This window comes from Cololabis saira, chromosome 20 (assembly GCF_033807715.1).
Source record: "Cololabis saira isolate AMF1-May2022 chromosome 20, fColSai1.1, whole genome shotgun sequence".
Taxonomy (NCBI): Eukaryota; Metazoa; Chordata; class Actinopteri; order Beloniformes; family Belonidae; genus Cololabis; species Cololabis saira.
The window spans coordinates 7,557,564-7,583,377 of record NC_084606.1 but is presented as its reverse complement, the minus strand read 5'-3'; the positions used below and the strand labels follow the sequence as shown (position 1 = coordinate 7,583,377).

Below are 25,814 nucleotides of genomic sequence, written 5' to 3'. Positions count from 1 at the left end.
TCGATTATCGTTCTTATTTTCTAGCATCTGAAGCCCGGCTAACTCAGTCGGTAGAGCATGAGACTCTTAATCTCAGGGTCGTGGGTTCGAGCACCCACGTTGGGTGCTGAAGTCAAATTTATGAAGTTTGTTTGAAGTGTAGAGTCCAGGTTACACTTACGCTAGCAGGAAGGAATCACCTCCACTGCTGTTCTGGTCACTGAGATGGATTTTACTCGGTGAGACTGGTGACATCATCAATGACATCACATGTCTGATGACATTCCAGGGTTAGATTAAATAATTCGTAATTATGAAAATGTTAGTATATTGAGCAGTATTTGTGCCTGGGCTTCGATTCCCCAATGGAGAGACCAACTATTTGGTACAATGGACATACATGACTGATACAAGTGAACAAAGGTCAATAGGATGAAAATGACTCCTCCACACACCAGTTGCCGTTGGCCTGCTAAAAAAGCTTTAATTGATGAAGTTCTTCAAAGATAAAACTGTGGATGTTCTGTTCATTCGTCAGTCCTGATCCAGAGGTCCAGCCTGTTAGACTCAGACCAGAGTCCTTTTGCATTTGCAACGAACCGAATAACCACTACACTACAGAAACTGTGCAGCAGGTTATTGATCATGAATCAATTCATTCAATCATTTAGTTTCTATTTCCCCTTAATCTTATACAAAACCATCTAGACATGTATGTAGAGACATAGATAGTGGGATATTTTGCACTAGCTAGCTATAGGCTAGCTTGAGGAGCATAGCAACCTGATAACCGCCAGGTCTACACAGATTTTGATGTAGTCAAGCTGAACTTGAGATGCGCTGCACATCATCACCAGGTAGTTGGCTTCCAACTGCACCAACTCCTAAAAAATGGACACCTCTGAAATAACCAATTTGTGAGCATCTACAATTGCGAAAAACTAGAAAATCACAAGTTTAGTCACATGTTGTCTTTGAACTGTCTGGGTGGTGTCCAGAGGAGACCAGACGGAAAACTGGTTTCTCTGAAAGACTGATAAAACCTCACATTACAGACAATTTTCGATTATCGTTCTTATTTTCTAGCATCTGAAGCCCGGCTAGCTCAGTCGGTAGAGCATGAGACTCTTAATCTCAGGGTCGTGGGTTCGAGCCCCACGTTGGGCGCTGAAGTCAAATTTATGAAGTTTGTTTGAAGTGTAGAGTCCAGGTTACACTTACGCTAGCAGAAAGGAATCACCTCCACTGCTGTTCTGGTCACTGAGATGGATTTTACTCGGTGGAGACTGGTGACATCATCAATGACATCACATGTCTGATGACATTCCAGGGTTAGATTAAATAATTCGTAATTATGAAAATGTTAGTATAGTGAGCAGTATTTGTGCCTGGGCTTCGATTCCCCGATGGAGAGACCAGCTATTTGGTACAATGGACATACATGACTGATACAAGTGAACAAAGGTCAATAGGATGAAAAGGACTCCTCCACACACCAGTTGCCGTTGGCCTGCTAAAAAAGCTTTAATTGATGAAGTTCTTCAAAGATAAAACTGTGGATGTTCTGTTCATTCGTCAGTCCTGATCCAGAGGTCAAGCCTGTTAGACTCAGACCAGAGACCTTTTGCACTTGCAACGAACCGAATAACCACTACACTACAGAAACTGTGCAGCAGGTTATTGATCATGAATCAATTCATTCAATCATTTAGTTTCTATTCCCCCTTAATCTTATACAAAACCATCTAGACATGTATGTAGAGACATAGATAGTGGGATATTTTGCACTAGCTAGCTATAGGCTAGCTTGAGGAGCATAGCAACCTGATAACCGCCAGGTCTACACAGATTTTGATGTAGTCAAGCTGAACTTGAGATGCGCTGCACATCATCACCAGGTAGTTGGCTTCCAACTGCACCAACTCCTAAAAAATGGACACCTCCGAAATAACCAATTTGTGAGCATCTACAATTGCGAAAAACTAGAAAATCACAAGTTTAGTCAAATGTTGTCTTTGAACTGTCTGGGTGGTGTCCAGAGGAGACCAGACGGAAAACTGGTTTCTCTGAAAGACTGATAAAACCTCACATTACGGACAATTTTCAATCATCGTTCTTATTTTCTAGCATCTGAAGCCCGGCTAGCTCAGTCGGTAGAGCATGAGACTCTTAATCTCAGGGTCGTGGGTTCGAGCCCCACGTTGGGCGCTGAAGTCAAATTTATGAAGTTTGTTTGAAGTGTAGGGTCCAGGTTACACTTACGCTAGCAGAAAGGAATCACCTCCACTGCTGTTCTGGTCACTGAGATGGATTTTACTCGGTGAGACTGGTGACATCATCAATGACATCACATGTCTGATGACATTCCAGGGTTAGATTAAATAATTCATAATTATGAAAATGTTAGTATAGTGGGCAGTATCTGTGCCTGGGGTTCGATTCCCCGATGGAGGGACCAGCTATTTGGTACAATGGACATACATGACTGATACAAGTGAACAAAGGTCAATAGGATGAAAATGACTCCTCCACACACCAGTTGCCGTTGGCCTGCTAAAAATGCATTAATTAGTTCTTCTAAGATAAAACTGTGGATGTTATGTTCCCTCGTCAGTCCTGATCCAGAGGTCCAGCCTGTTAGACTCAGACCAGAGACCTTTTGCATTTGCAACGAACCGAAAAACCACTACACTACAGAAACTGTGCAGCAGGTTATTGATCATGATTCAATTCATTCAATCATTTAGTTTCTATCCCCACTTAATCTTATACAAAACCATCTAGACATGTATGTAGAGACATAGATAGTTGGACATTTTGCACTAGCTAGCTATAGACTAGCTTGAGGAGCATAGCAACCTGATAACCGCCAGGTCTACACAGATTTTGATGTAGTCAAGCTGAAATTGAGATGCGCTCCACATCATCACCAGATAGTTGGCTTTCAACTGCACCAACTCCTAAAAAATGGACACCTCCGAAATAGCCAATTTGTGAGCATCTACAATTGCAAAAAACTAGAAAATCACAAGTTTATTCACATGTTGTCCTTGAACTGTCTGGGTTGTGTCCAGAGGAGACCAGACGGAAAACTGGTTTCTCTGAAAGACTGATAAAACCTCACATTACAGACAATTTTCGATTATCGTTCTTATTTTCTAGCATCTGAAGCCCGGCTAGCTCAGTCGGTAGAGCATGAGACTCTTAATCTCAGGGTCGTGGGTTCGAGCCCCACGTTGGGCGCTGAAGTCAAATTTATGAAGTTTGTTTGAAGTGTAGAGTCCAGGTTACACTTACGCTAGCAGAAAGGAATCACCTCCACTGCTGTTCTGGTCACTGAGATGGATTTTACTCGGTGGAGACTGGTGACATCATCAATGACATCACATGTCTGATGACATTCCAGGGTTAGATTAAATAATTCGTAATTATGAAAATGTTAGTATAGTGAGCAGTATTTGTGCCTGGGCTTCGATTCCCCGATGGAGAGACCAGCTATTTGGTACAATGGACATACATGACTGATACAAGTGAACAAAGGTCAATAGGATGAAAAGGACTCCTCCACACACCAGTTGCCGTTGGCCTGCTAAAAAAGCTTTAATTGATGAAGTTCTTCAAAGATAAAACTGTGGATGTTCTGTTCATTCGTCAGTCCTGATCCAGAGGTCAAGCCTGTTAGACTCAGACCAGAGACCTTTTGCACTTGCAACGAACCGAATAACCACTACACTACAGAAACTGTGCAGCAGGTTATTGATCATGAATCAATTCATTCAATCATTTAGTTTCTATTCCCCCTTAATCTTATACAAAACCATCTAGACATGTATGTAGAGACATAGATAGTGGGATATTTTGCACTAGCTAGCTATAGGCTAGCTTGAGGAGCATAGCAACCTGATAACCGCCAGGTCTACACAGATTTTGATGTAGTCAAGCTGAACTTGAGATGCGCTGCACATCATCACCAGGTAGTTGGCTTCCAACTGCACCAACTCCTAAAAAATGGACACCTCCGAAATAACCAATTTGTGAGCATCTACAATTGCGAAAAACTAGAAAATCACAAGTTTAGTCAAATGTTGTCTTTGAACTGTCTGGGTGGTGTCCAGAGGAGACCAGACGGAAAACTGGTTTCTCTGAAAGACTGATAAAACCTCACATTACGGACAATTTTCAATCATCGTTCTTATTTTCTAGCATCTGAAGCCCGGCTAGCTCAGTCGGTAGAGCATGAGACTCTTAATCTCAGGGTCGTGGGTTCGAGCCCCACGTTGGGCGCTGAAGTCAAATTTATGAAGTTTGTTTGAAGTGTAGGGTCCAGGTTACACTTACGCTAGCAGAAAGGAATCACCTCCACTGCTGTTCTGGTCACTGAGATGGATTTTACTCGGTGAGACTGGTGACATCATCAATGACATCACATGTCTGATGACATTCCAGGGTTAGATTAAATAATTCATAATTATGAAAATGTTGGTATAGTGGGCAGTATCTGTGCCTGGGGTTCGATTCCCCGATGGAGAGACCCATAGACATATATAAAGGCTAGATGACTCGTCCGCGCTGCTGCCAATTCAGAGCGACGTCGTCACACGGCGGCCATCTTGCCACAGGAGACTCGCTCACTCATAACATTGTGTTTAATGGTGCATGTACTGCTTAAACAACCTTAACTTGTTCAATTCTCAACAGATTTTCAAACAGTTTGGTTTGTTATGAACGTCAGAGATGTAGTTATGACACTGCATACTTGTGAATAATTATAAACATTGAAAAACGTACTTTTATATGAAAATAACCAGAAACAGATAGCTATGACATGGTATTTATATTAAATCAATATTTCTATAGTATTCTTAGTAATATTTATATTTACATTATAACATACATATATATTATTACCATATAACATGTGTGTGTATATATATATATATGTATATATATATATATATATATATATATATATATATATATATGTATATATATATATGTATATGTATTATTATTATTACATTATAACATGTATGTATATGACATTATAACATGTTTATAAATGATTAAATTATGATGTATTTATATCATGATATAAATACATCATAATGTAATAATATATAAACATGTTATAAGGTAATAATATATGTATATATGTTATAATGTAAATATAAATATTACTAAGAATACTATAGAAATATTGATTTAATATAAATACCATGTCATGGCTATCTGTTTCTGGTTATTTTCATATAAAAGTACGTTTTTCAATGTTCATAATTATTCACAAGTATGCAGTGTCATAACTACATCTCTGACGTTCATAACAAACCAAACTGTTTGAAAATCTGTTGAGAATTGAGCAAGTTAAGGTTGTTTTGCAGTACATGCACCATTAAACACAATGTTATGAGTGAGCGAGTCTCCTGTGGCAAGATGGCCGCCGTGTGACGACGTCGCAGCAGCGCGGACGAGTCATCTAGCCTTTATATATGTCTATGGAGAGACCAGCTATTTGGTACAATGGACATACATGACTGATACAAGTGAACAAAGGTCAATAGGATGAAAATGACTCCTCCACACACCAGTTGCCGTTGGCCTGCTAAAAATGCATTAATTAGTTCTTCTAAGATAAAACTGTGGATGTTATGTTCCCTCGTCAGTCCTGATCCAGAGGTCCAGCCTGTTAGACTCAGACCAGAGACCTTTTGCATTTGCAACGAACCGAAAAACCACTACACTACAGAAACTGTGCAGCAGGTTATTGATCATGATTCAATTCATTCAATCATTTAGTTTCTATCCCCACTTAATCTTATACAAAACCATCTAGACATGTATGTAGAGACATAGATAGTTGGACATTTTGCACTAGCTAGCTATAGGCTAGCTTGAGGAGCATAGCAACCTGATAACCGCCAGGTCTACACAGATTTTGATGTAGTCAAGCTGAAATTGAGATGCGCTCCACATCATCACCAGATAGTTGGCTTTCAACTGCACCAACTCCTAAAAAATGGACACCTCCGAAATAGCCAATTTGTGAGCATCTACAATTGCAAAAAACTAGAAAATCACAAGTTTATTCACATGTTGTCCTTGAACTGTCTGGGTTGTGTCCAGAGGAGACCAGACGGAAAACTGGTTTCTCTCAAACACTGATAAAACCTCACATTACGGACACTTTTCGATTATTGTTCTTATTTTGTAGCATCTGAAGCCCGGCTAGCTCAGTCGGTAGAGCATGAGACTCTTAATCTCAGGGTCGTGGGTTCGAGCCCCACGTTGGGCGCTGAAGTCAAATTTATGAAGTTTGTTTGAAGTGTAGAGTCCAGGTTACACTTACGCTAGCAGAAAGGAATCACCGCCACTGCTGTTCTGGTCACTGAGATGGATTTTACTCGGTGAGACTGGTGACATCATCAATGACATCACATGTCTGATGACATTCCAGGGTTAGATTAAATAATTCGTAATTATGAAAATGTTAGTATAGTGGGCAGTATCTGTGCCAGGGGTTCGATTCCCCGATGGAGGGACCAGCTATTTGGTACAATGGACATACATGACTGATACAAGTGAACAAAGGTCAATAGGATGAAAATGACTCCTCCACACACCAGTTGCCGTTGGCCTGCTAAAAATGCATTAATTAGTTCTTCTAAGATAAAACTGTGGATGTTATGTTCCCTCGTCAGTCCTGATCCAGAGGTCCAGCCTGTTAGACTCAGACCAGAGACCTTTTGCATTTGCAACGAACCGAAAAACCACTACACTACAGAAACTGTGCAGCAGGTTATTGATCATGATTCAATTCATTCAATCATTTAGTTTCTATCCCCACTTAATCTTATACAAAACCATCTAGACATGTATGTAGAGACATAGATAGTTGGACATTTTGCACTAGCTAGCTATAGGCTAGCTTGAGGAGCATAGCAACCTGATAACCGCCAGGTCTACACAGATTTTGATGTAGTCAAGCTGAAATTGAGATGCGCTCCACATCATCACCAGATAGTTGGCTTTCAACTGCACCAACTCCTAAAAAATGGACACCTCCGAAATAGCCAATTTGTGAGCATCTACAATTGCAAAAAACTAGAAAATCACAAGTTTATTCACATGTTGTCCTTGAACTGTCTGGGTTGTGTCCAGAGGAGACCAGACGGAAAACTGGTTTCTCTCAAACACTGATAAAACCTCACATTACGGACACTTTTCGATTATTGTTCTTATTTTGTAGCATCTGAAGCCCGGCTAGCTCAGTCGGTAGAGCATGAGACTCTTAATCTCAGGGTCGTGGGTTCGAGCCCCACGTTGGGCGCTGAAGTCAAATTTATGAAGTTTGTTTGAAGTGTAGAGTCCAGGTTACACTTACGCTAGCAGAAAGGAATCACCGCCACTGCTGTTCTGGTCACTGAGATGGATTTTACTCGGTGAGACTGGTGACATCATCAATGACATCACATGTCTGATGACATTCCAGGGTTAGATTAAATAATTCGTAATTATGAAAATGTTAGTATAGTGGGCAGTATCTGTGCCAGGGGTTCGATTCCCCGATGGAGGGACCAGCTATTTGGTACAATGGACATACATGACTGATACAAGTGAACAAAGGTCAATAGGATGAAAATGACTCCTCCACACACCAGTTGCCGTTGGCCAGCTAAAAATGCATTAATTAGTTCTTCTAAGATAAAACTGTGGATGTTCTGTTCCCTTGTCAGTCCTGATCCAGAGGTCCAGCCTGTTAGACTCAGACCAGAGACCTTTTGCATTTGCGACGAACCGAAAAACCACTACACTACAGAAAATGTGCAGCAGGTTATTGATCATGATTCAATTCATTCAATCATTTAGTTTCTATTCCCCCTTAATCTTATACAAAACCATCTAGACATGTATGTAGAGACATAGATAGTGGGACATTTTGCACTAGCTAGCTATAGGCTAGCTTGAGGAGCATAGCAACCTGATAACCGCCAGGTCTACACAGATTTTGATGTAGTCAAGCTGAAATTGAGATGCGCTCCACATCATCACCAGGTAGTTGGCTTTCAACTGCACCAACTCCTAAAAAATGGACACCTCCGAAATAGCCAATTTGTGAGCATCTACAATTGCAAAAAACTAGAAAATCACAAGTTTATTCACATGTTGTCCTTGAACTGTCTGGGTTGTGTCCAGAGGAGACCAGACGGAAAACTGGTTTCTCTCAAACACTGATAAAACCTCACATTACGGACACTTTTCGATTATTGTTCTTATTTTCTAGCATCTGAAGCCCGGCTAGCTCAGTCGGTAGAGCATGAGACTCTTAATCTCAGGGTCGTGGGTTCGAGCCCCACGTTGGGCGCTGAAGTCAAATTTATGAAGTTTGTTTGAAGTGTAGAGTCCAGGTTACACTTACGCTAGCAGAAAGGAATCACCGCCACTGCTGTTCTGGTCACTGAGATGGATTTTACTCGGTGAGACTGGTGACATCATCAATGACATCACATGTCTGATGACATTCCAGGGTTAGATTAAATAATTCGTAATTATGAAAATGTTAGTATAGTGGGCAGTATCTGTGCCAGGGGTTCGATTCCCCGATGGAGAGACCAGCTATTTGGTACAATGGACATACATGACTGATACAAGTGAACAAAGGTCAATAGGATGAAAATGACTCCTCCACACACCAGTTGCCGTTGGCCTGCTAAAAATGCATTAATTAGTTCTTCTAAGATAAAACTGTGGATGTTCTGTTCACTCGTCAGTCCTGATCCAGAGGTCCAGCCTGTTAGACTCAGACCAGAGACCTTTTGCATTTGCGACGAACCGAAAAACCACTACACTACAGAAACTGTGCAGCAGCTTATTGATCATGATTCAATTCATTCAATCATTTAGTTTCTATCCCCACTTAATCTTATACAAAACCATCTAGACATGTATGTAGAGACATAGATAGTGGGACATTTTGCACTAGCTAGCTATAGGCTAGCTTGAGGAGCATAGCAACCTGATAACCGCCAGGTCTACACAGATTTTGATGTAGTCAAGCTGAAATTGAGATGCGCTCCACATCATCACCAGGTAGTTGGCTTTCAACTGCACCAACTCCTAAAAAATGGACACCTCCGAAATAGCCAATTTGTGAGCATCTACAATTGCAAAAAACTAGAAAATCACAAGTTTATTCACATGTTGTCCTTGAACTGTCTGGGTTGTGTCCAGAGGAGACCAGACGGAAAACTGGTTTCTCTCAAACACTGATAAAACCTCACATTACGGACACTTTTCGATTATTGTTCTTATTTTCTAGCATCTGAAGCCCGGCTAGCTCAGTCGGTAGAGCATGAGACTCTTAATCTCAGGGTCGTGGGTTCGAGCGCTGAAGGGCGCTGAAGTCAAATTTATGAAGTTTGTTTGAAGTGTAGAGTCCAGGTTACACTTACGCTAGCAGAAAGGAATCACCTCCACTGTTGTTCTGGTCACTGAGATGGATTTTACTCGGTGAGACTGGTGACATCATCAATGACATCACATGTCTGATGACATTCCAGGGTTAGATTAAATAATTCGTAATTATGAAAATGTTAGTATAGTGGGCAGTATCTGTGCCTGGGGTTCGATTCCCCGATGGAGAGACCAGCTATTTGGTACAATGGACATACATGACTGATACAAGTGAACAAAGGTCAATAGGATGAAAATGACTCCTCCACACACCAGTTGCCGTTGGCCTGCTAAAAATGCATTAATTAGTTCTTCTAAGATAAAACTGTGGATGTTCTGTTCACTCGTCAGTCCTGATCCAGAGGTCCAGCCGGTTAGACTCAGACCAGAGACCTTTTGCATTTGCGACGAACCGAAAAACCACTACACTACAGAAACTGTGCAGCAGGTTATTGATCATGATTCAATTCATTCAATCATTTAGTTTCTATTCCCCCTTAATCTTATACAAAACCATCTAGACATGTATGTAGAGACATAGATAGTGGGACATTTTGCACTAGCTAGCTATAGGCTAGCTTGAGGAGCATAGCAACCTGATAACTGCCAGGTCTACACAGATTTTGATGTAGTCAAGCTGAAATTGAGATGCGCTCCACATCATCACCAGGTAGTTGGCTTTCAACTGCACCAACTCCTAAAAAATGGACACCTCCGAAATAGCCAATTTGTGAGCATCTACAATTGCAAAAAACTAGAAAATCACAAGTTTATTCACATGTTGTCCTTGAACTGTCTGGGTTGTGTCCAGAGGAGACCAGACGGAAAACTGGTTTCTCTCAAACACTGATAAAACCTCACATTACGGACACTTTTCGATTATTGTTCTTATTTTCTAGCATCTGAAGCCCGGCTAGCTCAGTCGGTAGAGCATGAGACTCTTAATCTCAGGGTCGTGGGTTCGAGCCCCACGTTGGGCGCTGAAGTCAAATTTATGAAGTTTGTTTGAAGTGTAGAGTCCAGGTTACACTTACGCTAGGAGAAAGGAATCACCGTCACTGAGATGGATTTTACTCGGTGAGACTGGTGACATCATCAATGGCATCACATGTCTGATGACATTCCAGGGTTAGATTAAATAATTCATAATTATGAAAATGTTAGTATAGTGGGCAGTATCTGTGCCTGGGGTTCGATTCCCCGATGGAGAGACCAGCTATTTGGTACAATGGACATACATGACTGATACAAGTGAAAAAAGGTCAATAGGATGAAATTGACTCCTCCACACACCAGTTGCTGTTGGCCTGCTAAAAATGCATTAATTGATGAAGTTCTTCTAAGATAAAACTGTGGATGTTATGTTCACTCGTCAGTCCTGATCCAGAGGTCCAGCCTGTTAGACTCAGACCAGAGACCTTTTGCATTTGCGACGAACCGAAAAACCGCTACACTACAGAAACTGTGCAGCAGGTTATTGATCATGATTCAATTCATTCAATCATTTAGTTTCTATTCCCCCTTAATCTTATACAAAACCATCTAGACATGTATGTAGAGACATAGATAGTGGGACATTTTGCACTAGCTAGCTATAGGCTAGCTTGAGGAGCATAGCAACCTGATAACCGCCAGGTCTACACAGATTTTGATGTAGTCAAGCTGAAATTGAGATGCGCTCCACATCATCACCAGGTAGTTGGCTTTCAACTGCACCAACTCCTAAAAAATGGACACCTCCGAAATAGCCAATTTGTGAGCATCTACAATTGCAAAAAACTAGAAAATCACAAGTTTATTCACATGTTGTCCTTGAACTGTCTGGGTTGTGTCCAGAGGAGACCAGACGGAAAACTGGTTTCTCTCAAACACTGATAAAACCTCACATTACGGACACTTTTCTATTATTGTTCTTATTTTCTAGCATCTGAAGCCCGGCTAGCTCAGTCGGTAGAACATGAGACTCTTAATCTCAGGGTCGTGGGTTCGAGCCCCACGTTGGGCGCTGAAGTCAAATTTATGAAGTTTGTTTGAAGTGTAGAGTCCAGGTTACACTTACGCTAGGAGAAAGGAATCACCGTCACTGAGATGGATTTTACTCGGTGAGACTGGTGACATCATCAATGGCATCACATGTCTGATGACATTCCAGGGTTAGATTAAATAATTCATAATTATGAAAATGTTAGTATAGTGGGCAGTATCTGTGCCTGGGGCTCGATTCCCCGATGGAGAGACCTGCTATTTGGTACAATGGACATACATGACTGATACAAGTGAAAAAAGGTCAATAGGATGAAATTGACTCCTCCACACACCAGTTGCTGTTGGCCTGCTAAAAATGCATTAATTGATGAAGTTCTTCTAAGATAAAACTGTGGATGTTCTGTTCACTCGTCAGTCCTGATCCAAGGTCCAGCCTGTTAGACTCAGACCAGAGACCTTTTGCATTTGCGACGAACCGAAAAACCACTACACTACAGAAATTGTGCAGCAGGTTATTGATCATGATTCAATTAATTCAATCATTTAGTTTATATTCCCCCTTAATCTTATACAAAACCATCTAGACATGTATGTAGAGACATAGATAGTGGGACATTTTGCACTAGCTAGCTATAGGCTAGCTTGAGGAGCATAGCAACCTGATAACTGCCAGGTCTACACAGATTTTGATGTAGTCAAGCTGAAATTGAGATGCGCTCCACATCATCACCAGGTAGTTGGCTTTCAACTGCACCAACTCCTAAAAAATGGACACCTCCGAAATAGCCAATTTGTGAGCATCTACAATTGCAAAAAACTAGAAAATCACAAGTTTATTCACATGTTGTCCTTGAACTGTCTGGGTTGTGTCCAGAGGAGACCAGACGGAAAACTGGTTTCTCTCAAACACTGATAAAACCTCACATTACGGACACTTTTCGATTATTGTTCTTATTTACTAGCATCTCAAGCCCGGCTCAGTCGGTAAAGCATGAGACTCTTAATCTCAGGGTCGTGGGTTAGAGCCCCACGTTGGGCGCTGAAGTCAAATTTATGAAGTTTGTTTGAAGTGTAGAGTCCAGGTTACACTTACACTAGCAGAACGGAATCACCTCCACTACTGTTCTGGTCACTGAGATGGATTTTACTCGGTGAGACTGGTGACATCATCAATGACATCACATGTCTGATGACATTCCAGGGTTAGATTAAATAATTCATAATTATGAAAATGTTAGTATAGTGGGCAGTATCTGTGCCTGGGGTTCGATTCCCCGATGGAGAGACAAGCCATTTGCTACAATGGACATACATGACTGATACAAGTGAACAAAGGTCAATAGGATGAAAATGACTCCTCCACACACCAGTTGCCGTTTGCCTGCTAAAAATGCATTAATTAGTTCTTCTAAGATAAAACTGTGGATGTTATGTTCACTCGTCAGTCCTGATCCAGAGGTCCAGCCTGTTAGACTCAGACCAGAGACCTTTTGCATTTGCGACGAACCGAATAACCACTACACTACAGAAACTGTGCAGCAGGTTATTGATCATGATTCAATTCATTCAATCATTTAGTTTCTATCCCCACTTAATCTTATACAAAACCATCTAGACATGTATGTAGAGACATAGATAGTGGGACATTTTGCACTAGCTAGCTATAGGCTAGCTTGAGGAGCATAGCAACCTGATAACTGCCAGGTCTACACAGATTTTGATGTAGTCAAGCTGAAATTGAGATGCGCTCCACATCATCACCAGGTAGTTGGCTTTCAACTGCACCAACTCCTAAAAAATGGACACCTCCGAAATAGCCAATTTGTGAGCATCTACAATTGCAAAAAACTAGAAAATCACAAGTTTATTCACATGTTGTCCTTGAACTGTCTGGGTTGTGTCCAGAGGAGACCAGACGGAAAACTGGTTTCTCTCAAACACTGATAAAACCTCACATTACGGACACTTTTCGATTATTGTTCTTATTTACTAGCATCTCAAGCCCGGCTCAGTCGGTAAAGCATGAGACTCTTAATCTCAGGGTCGTGGGTTAGAGCCCCACGTTGGGCGCTGAAGTCAAATTTATGAAGTTTGTTTGAAGTGTAGAGTCCAGGTTACACTTACACTAGCAGAACGGAATCACCTCCACTACTGTTCTGGTCACTGAGATGGATTTTACTCGGTGAGACTGGTGACATCATCAATGACATCACATGTCTGATGACATTCCAGGGTTAGATTAAATAATTCATAATTATGAAAATGTTAGTATAGTGGGCAGTATCTGTGCCTGGGGTTCGATTCCCCGATGGAGAGACAAGCCATTTGCTACAATGGACATACATGACTGATACAAGTGAACAAAGGTCAATAGGATGAAAATGACTCCTCCACACACCAGTTGCCGTTTGCCTGCTAAAAATGCATTAATTAGTTCTTCTAAGATAAAACTGTGGATGTTATGTTCACTCGTCAGTCCTGATCCAGAGGTCCAGCCTGTTAGACTCAGACCAGAGACCTTTTGCATTTGCGACGAACCGAATAACCACTACACTACAGAAACTGTGCAGCAGGTTATTGATCATGATTCAATTCATTCAATCATTTAGTTTCTATCCCCACTTAATCTTATACAAAACCATCTAGACATGTATGTAGAGACATAGATAGTGGGACATTTTGCACTAGCTAGCTATAGGCTAGCTTGAGGAGCATAGCAACCTGATAACCGCCAGGTCTACACAGATTTTGATGTAGTCAAGCTGAAATTGAGATGCGCTCCACATCATCACCAGGTAGTTGGCTTTCAACTGCACCAACTCCTAAAAAATGGACACCTCCGAAATAGCCAATTTGTGAGCATCTACAATTGCAAAAAACTAGAAAATCACAAGTTTATTCACATGTTGTCCTTGAACTGTCTGGGTTGTGTCCAGAGGAGACCAGACGGAAAACTGGTTTCTCTCAAACACTGATAAAACCTCACATTACGGACACTTTTTGATTATTGTTCTTATTTTCTAGCATCTGAAGCCCGGCTAGCTCAGTCGGTAGAGCATGAGACTCTTAATCTCAGGGTTGTTTGAAGTGTAGAGTCCAGGTTACACTTACGCTAGCAGAAAGGAATCACTGCCACTGCTGTTCTGGTCACTGAGATGGGTGAGACTGGTGACATCATCAATGACATCACATGTCTGATGACATTCCAGGGTTAGATTAAATAATTCGTAATTGTGAAAATGTTAGTATAGTGGGCAGTATCTGTGCCTGGGGTTCGATTCCCCGATGGAGAGACCAGCTATTTGGTCCAATGGACATACATGACTGATACAAGTGAACAAAGGTCAATAGGATGAAAATGACTCCTCCACACACCAGTTGCCGTTGGCCTGCTAAAAAAGCTTTAATTGATGAAGTTCTTCTAAGACAGGGGTCCTCAATCCTGGTCCTCGAGGGCCGGTGTCCCTGCAGGTTTTAGATGTTTCCCTGCTTCATTGCACCTTGATACAAGTGACTGTGTCATCAACAGAATTGTGCAGCCCTGGATGAAAAGCTGATGACGATGATTAATTAGAATCAGGTGTGTTAAAGCAGGGAAACATCTAAAACATGCAGGACGCCGGCCCTCGAGGACCAGGGTTGGTGATCCCTGTTCTAAGATAAAACTGTGTATGTTCTGTTCACTCATCAGTCCTGATCCAGAGGTCCAGCCTGTCACACTCCGGGGGGGCATCGAGGATCTCACCGAAGAGTTTCTCCAGCATCTTGGGGAAGAAGAGTGGATCGGAGCCCTCCGCGGATTCAGGCAGGCCCACGATTTTGATGTTGTTACGTCTGCTGTAAGCCTCCATGGATATAGATTTTGTTGTCAGTCTAGCGTTGGACTCAGTTTATCTGGCACAGGTTTCAGTTAGTTTAGCACAGGTAACTTCCAGTGCCTGAATGCGGGTATCCTGTGAGTTTGCGCTGTGCAATGGATAACGCGTCTGAGTACGGATCAGAAGATTCTAGGTTCAATTCCTGGCTAGCTCAAAAAATCCTAATCTTTAATATTATGCCAGGCACAAACTTGGTAGTGTACACGTTTCTTCTTCTCTGTCATTTATTTATTTACTTGCTTTTTTCATTTGTGTCTGTGTATGCCCGGAAACGTACACTTCAAAGGTGCCGCAGGATAGGCCATCTTCCATAATGTTTCCAAAAATTGAAAGTTCATTATGACCCTGATGTGAGTTGAACACATAACCTTCTGATCTGGAGTCAGACGCGCTACCATTGCGCCACAGAGCCTTTCCTCATATCCCCTGAGGTTGTACACCAATATGATCATAGTGGGCACACCTTCCAAACCAAATAACTTCCGTCTTGTTTTCATGAAGCTTCATCCATGTTTTAAAGTCCCTGAGACAGTCCATCAAGGGGTTCGTAGGTAACTATGATGCAGAGAAAAATAGATGTAAAATATATGAGATGTTCTACACTTGCAGCTTTGTTCATTTATTTATTTTTAATTACATCCAGTGTTTGAACAAGGTGTGACTTACTTATCTAAATATATAAAACCTTGGTTGGAACCATGGCATTGGGGAGGGCAGGCCTTGGCAGCTTTCCCAAGCCACGCTACGACCACGCTCGTGGAAAGGAGAAGCGCCAACTGGTCCAAGAGGAGATACGTGCTGAGATGGAGGAGGAACGCTGCAGAAAGATGGCCGGCATGTCCAAGCAAGGGGCGTGGACAAGGTGGGAGCATGCAGAACCTCGCGAACTCACCTGGGAAGAACTCTGGAGAGCTGAACCTCTGCGCACAAAGTTCCTAATTCAATCAGTGTACAACGTCCTCCCAAGCCCGGCCAACCTGCACACCTGGGGCCTGGCAGATACGCCTGAGTGAAAGTTGTGCCAGAGGAGGGGCACCATGGAGCACATTCTGAGCTGCTGCCCAAAGGCGTTAGGAAAGGGGCGGTATTGCTGGCGCCACGACCAAGTTCTAAAATCCTTGGCGGATTCCATCTGCACAGCGATACAGAACAGCAAGACCCAGGTCGCCCCGAAGCAGTCAATCACATTTGTTAGAGCTGGGCAGAATGCAAAACACCAGCCAAACTCCGCAGGAGGACTCCTCGCTACCGCTCGTTACTGGCAGCTCCAAGTTGATCTGGGAAGGCAACTCAAGTTCCCAGCTAACATAGCTGCCACTTCACTCCGCCCAGGTAAGGTATTAACTTTGGAGTCCACCAAGCAAGTGGTCCTGCTGGAACTGACTGTCCCCTGGGAGGGCTGGATTGGTGAGGCCAATGAGCGCAAGAGGGCCAAATACTCTGAGCTCACCACAGAGTGCCGGAGCAATGGCTGGAGAGCCTGCTGCGAGCCAGTTGAAATTGAGTGCAGAAGTTTCGTAGGACATTCACTCCAGAGAGTGCTCAAACTCCTTGGAATTAGAGGACTGCAGTTGAGGAGAGCCACCAAGAACATCCTCGAGGCCGCAGAAAAGGCCTCGCCGTGCTGTGGATCCGTAAGGGGGATCTGTGGTGCGCTACTTGGACACAAGCCGGGGATTGATCACCCCCAGCTGGGTCGCCCGGGTGAGGGTGTACGATTGTTAAAGACCAGAAACACCCTGTGACCCCGGGTCAATCACTGATGACGTGTCCAAGTATCACCGTAAGGTGTATTCAAGTTCTATACATATGGCTTATATATATATATATATATTGTCAGAATCAAGAAGAGGTGAGGCAGCCACCATCCGACAGATGCACAAAAAATAAACACACCTGAAGGAGAAAAACAGACATTTCTTCCCTGACCGGGAATTGAACCCGGACCGTGGTGGTGAAAGCACCAAATCCTAACCATTAGACCATCAGGGACACATGTGACATCATGACAACTTCACTGCATCGCCAGTGAGTGTCGCCAACAGAAAAAACTTTACAAATGTGCATACGCCAGAATTGATCGTGCATGAAGCACCACAAGTTCTCACATTCAAGTTACTTTCTGAACATCAGACCGTGAGCGTAGAAAGCAGTGTACAGACAGTTCTTGTGCATTGCAGTCTTTGTAAATGAGGCCCCTGATGGATGAGTTATAAATCAGTCTTGTCTGAGGTTAAGACATCGTAGATTTAACAAGCCTTTTCTTCCCCATTAAGCGTTGTTGGCAGGATTTGAACCTGCGCGGGGAATCCCCAATGGATTTCAAGTCCATCGCCTTAACCACTCGGCCACAACAACCCCTCTAAAATGTGTGAATCTGCAGAATCAGATAAACAAATGCAATTCCTTTTATTTAAAGATTGTTCCTCCTGTCTTCAAGGCAGGTGATTGTGCAGACTTGCATAATTCCAGGTACATATCAAAGTTTTCTGTTGCGGCTAAAGTTTGTCTGGTTGGTGAACTCGTGAGGATGGATAAAACAAAATTGGAAGTTCATTATGACCCTGATGTGAGTTGAACACATAACCTTCTGATCTGGAGTCAGACGCGCTACCATTGCGCCACAGAGCCTTTTCTCATATCCTCTGAGGTTGTAAACCAATCTGATCATAGCGGGCACACCTTCCAAACCAAATAACTTCCGTCTTGTTTTCATGAAGCTTCATCCATGTTTTACAGTTTTTCACAATCGTTAATACCCATTTCTCAAAACAATAACAGCTTTTTTCAAACTGAACACACAGATCTGAAAACCTCACACACAAAATGCTAAACCTGACACTCCCTTTGCAAGATGACTCTTTGCCATCAAATCTCTTACCTGTTCACAAAATGGAACTCGTGTTTTCATTTGGTACACACAGCCATTTTTTCAAATGCCACACACATACCATTCATTGAGTACACACAACTAAGCATTTGTCTGCACACTACCAAGCATTTACAGCACACTTAGGTGCAAAACTGAAAACACAATTATAGAAACAGAACACACCATATGAATGACAATGACTTTGGAAAATGTGCTTTTTCTCCTTTTGTAAAATGTCTGTAGGCCTACTTTTGTATAGTCAAACATAAAACAGCACACAAATATGCAACCAAAAAAAGTTTAATTTTAGCACACACAGAACAGTACAGTACAGTGAACCCCCCCTCACAAAACAAAAGTAGACCTGCTTCATCCTAACATAATTCCTAATGATTAGATGATTCTATCTAATGTTGATAGGCTGACAGTGTGGATGTCCCTGAAAGTGCCATGGTCAGCCAGGATCCTAGACTGTAGTTGCCGGAGCGTGATTGTATTGTTCTCACGAACAATATTTACAACATCTGTCTCCTGCTCCTCTGTGAAAATCCGTGCTCTTCCTCCACGGTATGGTTCTCTTTCAGTCCTGCAAAATGCAAATACTGTGAGCACACTGTATTCTATTGATATACAGTATTACAGTAAACAAGGCAAATAGATTCCGTTCGTTCTGAGGTTGGGTTGGACCCTCTGGCCAGCCTCCCTCATGCTCAAACCATGGTTGAGAACGTGGTCTACCACGGTTGCCCGTATCTCATTAGAGATGGTAACTCTCCTTCTTCTTTCTCCTCCTCCTCCTCTTACCTCTCTCCTTCTCTGGTTCTCTCCAATGTTCTACATTGTTCACCAAACAAAACAGAGGCTCAAGGCACTTTTATACTGCAGTCCTGACTGCAAATTGCTCAACAGACCTCAAAGTTTAGAGATTTGAATATTTGTGTGTTGTAGTTTGATGCTTTGAGATTTTACTTGAGAAGTGTGTTCAACGACTGAACATTGTGTGTAGTGTTTTGACAGCAAGGTGATTTGTAATTGACATCAGAGTGTAAAGAAGGAAAGTCAGACTCTAATGCAGATAAGGGAGTGTGAAGTAGTGCCAACTTATGGTCGAGCAATTGGTACATGAAGTGAAGGTTGTGCAAATTGTGCCAAATTTTTGCTTTTTGGGCGTTAGCAACTGTGAAAAACTGTAAAGTCCCTGAGACAGTCCATCAAGGGGTTCGTAGGTTACTATGATGCAGAGAAAAATAGATGTAAAATATATGAGATGTTCTACACTTGCAGCTTTGTTCATTTATTTATTTTTAATTACATCCAGTGTTTGAACAAGGTGTGACTGACTTATCTAAGTATATAAAACCTTGGTTGGAACCATGGCAATGGGGAGGGCAGGCCTTGGCAGCTTTCCCAAGCCACACTACGACCACGCTCGTGGAAAGGAGAAGCGCCAACTGGTCCAAGAGGAGATACGTGCTGAGATGGAGGAGGAACGCTGCAGAAAGATGGCCGGCATGTCCAAGCAAGGGGCGTGGACAAGGTGGGAGCATGCAGAACCTCGCGAACTCACCTGGGAAGAACTCTGGAGAGCTGAACCTCTGCGCACAAAGTTCCTAATTCAATCAGTGTACAACGTCCTCCCAAGCCCGGCCAACCTGCACACCTGGGGCCTGGCAGATACGCCTGAGTGAAAGTTGTGCCGGAGGAGGGGCACCATGGAGCACATTCTGAGCTGCTGCCCAAAGGCGTTAGGAAAGGGGCGGCATTGCTGGCGCCACGACCAAGTTCTAAAATCCTTGGCGGATTCCATCTGCACAGCGATACAGAACAGCAAGACCCAGGTCGCCCCGAAGCAGTCAATCACATTTGTTAGAGCTGGGCAGAATGCAAAACACCAGCCAAACTCCGCAGGAGGACTCCTCGCTACCGCTCGTTACTGGCAGCTCCAAGTTGATCTGGGAAGGCAACTCAAGTTCCCAGCTAACATAGCTGCCACTTCACTCCGCCCAGGTAAGGTATTAACTTTGGAGTCCACCAAGCAAGTGGTCCTGCTGGAACTGACTGTCGCCTGGGAGGGCTGGATTGGTGAGGCCAATGAGCGCAAGAGGGCCAAATACTCTGAGCTCACCACAGAGTGCCGGGGCAATGGCTGGAGAGCCCGCTGCGAGCCAGTTGAAATTGAGTGCAGAAGTTTCGCAGGACATTCACTCCAGAGAGTGCTCAAACTCCTTGGAGTTAGAGGACTGCAGTTGAGGAGAGCCACCAAGAACATCCTCGAGGCCGCAGAAAAGGCCTCGCCGTGCTGTGGATCCGTAAGGGGGATCTGTGGTGCGCTACTTGGACACAAGCCGGGGATTGATCACCCCCGGCTGGGTCGCCCGGGTGAGGGTGTACGATTGTTAAAGACCAGAAACACCCTGTGACCCCGGGTCAATCACTGATGACTTGTCCAAGTATCACCGTAAGGTGTATTCAAGTTCTATACATATGGCTTATATATATATATATATTGTCAGAATCAAGAAGAGGTGAGGCAGCCACCATCCGACAGATGCACAAAAAATAAACACAACTGAAGGAGAAAAACAGACATTTCTTCCCTCACCGCGAATTGAACCCGGACCGTGGTGGTGAAAGCACCAAATCCTAGCCATTAGACCATCAGGGACACATGTGACATCATGACAACTTCACTGCATCGCCAGTGAGTGTCGCCAACAGAAAAAACAAATGTGCATACGCCAGAATTGATCGGTGCATGAAGCACCACAAGTTACTTTCTGAACATCAGACCGTGAGCGTAGAAAGCAGTGTACGGACAGTTCTTGTGCATTGCACTCTTTGTAAATGAGGCCCCTGATGGATGAGTTATAAATCAGTCTTGTCTGAGGTTAAGACACCGTAGATTTAACAAGCCTTTTCTTCCCCATTAAGCGTTGTTGGCAGGATTTGAACCTGCGCGGGGAATCCCCAATGGATTTCAAGTCCATCGCCTTAACCACTCGGCCACAACAACCACTCTAAAATGTGTGAATCTGCAGAATCAGATAAACAAATGCAATTCCTTTTATTTAAAGATTGCTCCTCCTGTCTTCAAGGCAGGTGATTGTGCAGACTTGCATAATTCCAGGTACATATCAAAGTTTTCTGTTGCAGCTAAAGTTTGTCTGGTTGGTGAACTCGTGAGGATGGATAAAACAAAATTGAAAGTTCATTATGACCCTGATGTGAGTTGAACACATAAACTTCTGATCTGGAGTCAGACTCGCTACCATTGCGCCACAGAGCCTTTTCTCATATCCTCTGAGGTTGTAAACCAATCTGATCATAGCGGGCACACCTTCCAAACCAAATAACTTCCGTCTTGTTTTCATGAAGCTTCATCCATGTTTTAAAGTCCCTGAGACAGTCCATCAAGGGGTTCGTAGGTTACTATGATGCAGAGAAAAATAGATGTAAAATATATGAGATGTTCTACACTTGCAGCTTTGTTCATTTATTTATTTTTAATTACATCCAGTGTTTGAACAAGGTGTGACTGACTTATCTAAGTATATAAAACCTTGGTTGGAACCATGGCAATGGGGAGGGCAGGCCTTGGCAGCTTTCCCAAGCCACACTACGACCACGCTCGTGGAAAGGAGAAGCACCAACTGGTCCAAGAGGAGATACGTGCTGAGATGGAGGAGGAACGCTGCAGAAAGATGGCCGGCATGTCCAAGCAAGGGGCGTGGACAAGGTGGGAGCATGCAGAACCTCGCGAACTCACCTGGGAAGAACTCTGGAGAGCTGAACCTCTGCGCACAAAGTTCCTAATTCAATCAGTGTACAACGTCCTCCCAAGCCCGGCCAACCTGCACACCTGGGGCCTGGCAGATACGCCTGAGTGAAAGTTGTGCCAGAGGAGGGGCACCATGGAGCACATTCTGAGCTGCTGCCCAAAGGCGTTAGGAAAGGGGCGGTATTGCTGGCGCCACGACCAAGTTCTAAAATCCTTGGCGGATTCCATATGCACAGCGATACAGAACAGCAAGACCCAGGTCGCCCCGAAGCAGTCAATCACATTTGTTAGAGCTGGGCAGAATGCAAAACACCAGCCAAACTCCGCAGGAGGACTCCTCGCTACCGCTCGTTACTGGCAGCTCCAAGTTGATCTGGGAAGGCAACTCAAGTTCCCAGCTAACATAGCTGCCACTTCACTCCGCCCAGGTAAGGTATTAACTTTGGAGTCCACCAAGCAAGTGGTCCTGCTGGAACTGACTGTCCCCTGGGAGGGCTGGATTGGTGAGGCCAATGAGCGCAAGAGGGCCAAATACTCTGAGCTCACCACAGAGTGCCGGAGCAATGGCTGGAGAGCCTGCTGCGAGCCAGTTGAAATTGAGTGCAGAAGTTTCGCAGGACATTCACTCCAGAGAGTGCTCAAACTCCTTGGAGTTACAGGACTGCAGTTGAGGAGAGCCACCAAGAACATCATCGAGGCCGCAGAAAAGGCCTCGCCGTGCTGTGGATCCGTAAGGGGGATCTGTGGTGCGCTACTTGGACACAAGCCGGGGATTGATCACCCCCGGCTGGGTCGCCCGGGTGAGGGTGTACGATTGTTAAAGACCAGAAACACCCTGTGACCCCGGGTCAATCACTGATGACGTGTCCAAGTATCACCGTAAGGTGTATTCAAGTTCTATACATATGGCTTATATATATATATATATATTGTCAGAATCAAGAAGAGGTGAGGCAGCCACCATCCGACAAAAAATAAACACAACTGAAGGAGAAAAACAGACATTTCTTCCCTGACCGGGAATTGAACCCGGACCGTGGTGGTGAAAGCACCAAATCCTAGCCATTAGACCATCAGGGACACATGTGACATCATGACAACTTCACTGCATCGCCAGTGAGTGTCGCCAACAGAAAAAACTTTACAAATGTGCATACGCCAGAAATGATCGGTGCATGAAGCACCACAAGTTCTCACATTCAAGTTACTTTCTGAACATCAGACCGTGAGCGTAGAAAGCGGTGTACGGACAGTTCTTGTGCATTGCACTCTTTGTAAATGAGGCCCCTGATGGATGAGTTATAAATCAGTCTTGTCTGAGGTTAAGACACCGTAGATTTAACAAGCCTTTTCTTCCCCTTTAAGCGTTGTTGGCAGGATTTGAACCTGCGCGGGGAATCCCCAATGGATTTCAAGTCCATCGCCTTAACCACTCGGCCACAACAACCACTCTAAAATGTGTGAATCTGCAGAATCAGATAAACAAATGCAATTCCTTTTATTTAAAGATTGTTCCTCCTGTCTTCAAGGCAGGTGATTGTGCAGACTTGCATAATTCCATAATTCCAGAAGCTGCTGCCCAAAGGCGTTAGGAAAGGGGCGGCATTGCTGGCGCCACGACCAAGTTCTAAAATCCTTGGCGGATTCCATCTGCACAGCGATACAGAACAGCAAGACCCAGGTCGCCCCGAAGCAGTCAATCACATTTGTTAGAGCTGGGCAGAATGCAAAACACCAGCCAAACTCCGCAGGAGGACTCCTCGCTACCGCTCGTTACTGGCAGCTCCAAGTTGATCTGGGAAGGCAACTCAAGTTCCCAGCTAACATAGCTGCCACTTCACTCCGCCCAGGTATGGTATTAACTTTGGAGTCCACCAAGCAAGTGGTCCTGCTGGAACTGACTGTCCCCTGGGAGGGCTGGATTGGTGAGGCCAATGAGCGCAAGAGGGCCAAATACTCTGAGCTCACCACAGAGTGCCGGAGCAATGACTGGAGAGCCCGCTGCGAGCCAGTTGAAATTGAGTGCAGAAGTTTCGCAGGACATTCACTCCAGAGAGTGCTCAAACTCCTTGGAGTTAGTGGACTGCAGTTGAGGAGAGCCACCAAGAACATCCTCGAGGCCGCAGAAAAGGCCTCGCCGTGCTGTGGATCCGTAAGGGGGATCTGTGGTGCGCTACTTGGACACAAGCCGGGGATTGATCACCCCCGGCTGGGTCGCCCGGGTGAGGGTGTACGATTGTTAAAGACCAGAAACACCCTGTGACCCCGGGTCAATCACTGATGACGTGTCCAAGTATCACCGTAAGGTGTATTCAAGTTCTATACATATGGCTTATATATATATATATATATATATTGTCAGAATCAAGAAGAGGTGAGGCAGCCACCATCCGACAGATGCACAAAAAATAAACACAACTGAAGGAGAAAAACAGACATTTCTTCCCTGACCGGGAATTGAACCCGGACCGTGGTGGTGAAAGCACCAAATCCTAGCCATTAGACCATCAGGGACACATGTGACATCATGACAACTTCACTGCATCGCCAGTGAGTGTCGCCAACAGAAAAAACTTTACAAATGTGCATACGCCAGAAATGATCGGTGCATGAAGCACCACAAGTTCTCACATTCAAGTTACTTTCTGAACATCAGACCGTGAGCGTAGAAAGCGGTGTACGGACAGTTCTTGTGCATTGCACTCTTTGTAAATGAGGCCCCTGATGGATGAGTTATAAATCAGTCTTGTCTGAGGTTAAGACACCGTAGATTTAACAAGCCTTTTCTTCCCCTTTAAGCGTTGTTGGCAGGATTTGAACCTGCGCGGGGAATCCCCAATGGATTTCAAGTCCATCGCCTTAACCACTCGGCCACAACAACCACTCTAAAATGTGTGAATCTGCAGAATCAGATAAACAAATGCAATTCCTTTTATTTAAAGATTGTTCCTCCTGTCTTCAAGGCAGGTGATTGTGCAGACTTGCATAATTCCATAATTCCAGAAGCTGCTGCCCAAAGGCGTTAGGAAAGGGGCGGCATTGCTGGCGCCACGACCAAGTTCTAAAATCCTTGGCGGATTCCATCTGCACAGCGATACAGAACAGCAAGACCCAGGTCGCCCCGAAGCAGTCAATCACATTTGTTAGAGCTGGGCAGAATGCAAAACACCAGCCAAACTCCGCAGGAGGACTCCTCGCTACCGCTCGTTACTGGCAGCTCCAAGTTGATCTGGGAAGGCAACTCAAGTTCCCAGCTAACATAGCTGCCACTTCACTCCGCCCAGGTATGGTATTAACTTTGGAGTCCACCAAGCAAGTGGTCCTGCTGGAACTGACTGTCCCCTGGGAGGGCTGGATTGGTGAGGCCAATGAGCGCAAGAGGGCCAAATACTCTGAGCTCACCACAGAGTGCCGGAGCAATGACTGGAGAGCCCGCTGCGAGCCAGTTGAAATTGAGTGCAGAAGTTTCGCAGGACATTCACTCCAGAGAGTGCTCAAACTCCTTGGAGTTAGTGGACTGCAGTTGAGGAGAGCCACCAAGAACATCCTCGAGGCCGCAGAAAAGGCCTCGCCGTGCTGTGGATCCGTAAGGGGGATCTGTGGTGCGCTACTTGGACACAAGCCGGGGATTGATCACCCCCGGCTGGGTCGCCCGGGTGAGGGTGTACGATTGTTAAAGACCAGAAACACCCTGTGACCCCGGGTCAATCACTGATGACGTGTCCAAGTATCACCGTAAGGTGTATTCAAGTTCTATACATATGGCTTATATATATATATATATATATATATATATTGTCAGAATCAAGAAGAGGTGAGGCAGCCACCATCCGACAGATGCACAAAAAATAAACACAACTGAAGGAGAAAA

At 44.1% G+C, this 25,814-nt stretch overlaps 22 non-coding genes across 22 annotated transcripts; 12 read left to right on the top strand and 10 right to left on the bottom strand.

Annotated features, from left to right (window-relative positions):
• Positions 1-32: 32 nt before the first annotated feature.
• Positions 33-106, top strand: trnak-cuu (transfer RNA lysine (anticodon CUU)). The gene has a single exon. It is a non-coding gene; the product is annotated as a tRNA-Lys (tRNA).
• Positions 107-1,073: 967 nt separating this feature from the next.
• Positions 1,074-1,146, top strand: trnak-cuu (transfer RNA lysine (anticodon CUU)). Its single transcript has one exon. It is a non-coding gene; the product is annotated as a tRNA-Lys (tRNA).
• A 968-nt stretch (positions 1,147-2,114) lies between these two features.
• trnak-cuu (transfer RNA lysine (anticodon CUU)) lies at positions 2,115-2,187 on the top strand. The gene has a single exon. It is a non-coding gene; the product is annotated as a tRNA-Lys (tRNA).
• Positions 2,188-3,149: 962 nt separating this feature from the next.
• Positions 3,150-3,222, top strand: trnak-cuu (transfer RNA lysine (anticodon CUU)). Its single transcript has one exon. It is a non-coding gene; the product is annotated as a tRNA-Lys (tRNA).
• A 968-nt stretch (positions 3,223-4,190) lies between these two features.
• On the top strand, positions 4,191-4,263 carry trnak-cuu (transfer RNA lysine (anticodon CUU)). The gene has a single exon. It is a non-coding gene; the product is annotated as a tRNA-Lys (tRNA).
• A 1,935-nt stretch (positions 4,264-6,198) lies between these two features.
• trnak-cuu (transfer RNA lysine (anticodon CUU)) lies at positions 6,199-6,271 on the top strand. Its single transcript has one exon. It is a non-coding gene; the product is annotated as a tRNA-Lys (tRNA).
• Positions 6,272-7,233: 962 nt separating this feature from the next.
• On the top strand, positions 7,234-7,306 carry trnak-cuu (transfer RNA lysine (anticodon CUU)). The gene has a single exon. It is a non-coding gene; the product is annotated as a tRNA-Lys (tRNA).
• Positions 7,307-8,268: 962 nt separating this feature from the next.
• trnak-cuu (transfer RNA lysine (anticodon CUU)) lies at positions 8,269-8,341 on the top strand. The gene has a single exon. It is a non-coding gene; the product is annotated as a tRNA-Lys (tRNA).
• Positions 8,342-10,336: 1,995 nt separating this feature from the next.
• Positions 10,337-10,409, top strand: trnak-cuu (transfer RNA lysine (anticodon CUU)). The gene has a single exon. It is a non-coding gene; the product is annotated as a tRNA-Lys (tRNA).
• Positions 10,410-11,361: 952 nt separating this feature from the next.
• trnak-cuu (transfer RNA lysine (anticodon CUU)) lies at positions 11,362-11,434 on the top strand. The gene has a single exon. It is a non-coding gene; the product is annotated as a tRNA-Lys (tRNA).
• Positions 11,435-12,385: 951 nt separating this feature from the next.
• On the top strand, positions 12,386-12,454 carry trnak-cuu (transfer RNA lysine (anticodon CUU)). Its single transcript has one exon. It is a non-coding gene; the product is annotated as a tRNA-Lys (tRNA).
• Positions 12,455-13,416: 962 nt separating this feature from the next.
• trnak-cuu (transfer RNA lysine (anticodon CUU)) lies at positions 13,417-13,485 on the top strand. The gene has a single exon. It is a non-coding gene; the product is annotated as a tRNA-Lys (tRNA).
• A 2,148-nt stretch (positions 13,486-15,633) lies between these two features.
• Positions 15,634-15,705, bottom strand: trnaw-cca (transfer RNA tryptophan (anticodon CCA)). The gene has a single exon. It is a non-coding gene; the product is annotated as a tRNA-Trp (tRNA).
• Positions 15,706-17,213: 1,508 nt separating this feature from the next.
• trnae-uuc (transfer RNA glutamic acid (anticodon UUC)) lies at positions 17,214-17,285 on the bottom strand. Its single transcript has one exon. It is a non-coding gene; the product is annotated as a tRNA-Glu (tRNA).
• A 284-nt stretch (positions 17,286-17,569) lies between these two features.
• On the bottom strand, positions 17,570-17,651 carry trnas-uga (transfer RNA serine (anticodon UGA)). The gene has a single exon. It is a non-coding gene; the product is annotated as a tRNA-Ser (tRNA).
• Positions 17,652-17,852: 201 nt separating this feature from the next.
• Positions 17,853-17,924, bottom strand: trnaw-cca (transfer RNA tryptophan (anticodon CCA)). The gene has a single exon. It is a non-coding gene; the product is annotated as a tRNA-Trp (tRNA).
• Positions 17,925-21,096: 3,172 nt separating this feature from the next.
• trnas-uga (transfer RNA serine (anticodon UGA)) lies at positions 21,097-21,178 on the bottom strand. Its single transcript has one exon. It is a non-coding gene; the product is annotated as a tRNA-Ser (tRNA).
• Positions 21,179-21,379: 201 nt separating this feature from the next.
• On the bottom strand, positions 21,380-21,451 carry trnaw-cca (transfer RNA tryptophan (anticodon CCA)). The gene has a single exon. It is a non-coding gene; the product is annotated as a tRNA-Trp (tRNA).
• Positions 21,452-22,951: 1,500 nt separating this feature from the next.
• trnae-uuc (transfer RNA glutamic acid (anticodon UUC)) lies at positions 22,952-23,023 on the bottom strand. The gene has a single exon. It is a non-coding gene; the product is annotated as a tRNA-Glu (tRNA).
• Positions 23,024-23,308: 285 nt separating this feature from the next.
• trnas-uga (transfer RNA serine (anticodon UGA)) lies at positions 23,309-23,390 on the bottom strand. The gene has a single exon. It is a non-coding gene; the product is annotated as a tRNA-Ser (tRNA).
• A 995-nt stretch (positions 23,391-24,385) lies between these two features.
• Positions 24,386-24,457, bottom strand: trnae-uuc (transfer RNA glutamic acid (anticodon UUC)). The gene has a single exon. It is a non-coding gene; the product is annotated as a tRNA-Glu (tRNA).
• Positions 24,458-24,742: 285 nt separating this feature from the next.
• Positions 24,743-24,824, bottom strand: trnas-uga (transfer RNA serine (anticodon UGA)). Its single transcript has one exon. It is a non-coding gene; the product is annotated as a tRNA-Ser (tRNA).
• Between the last annotated feature and the right edge of the window lie 990 nt (positions 24,825-25,814).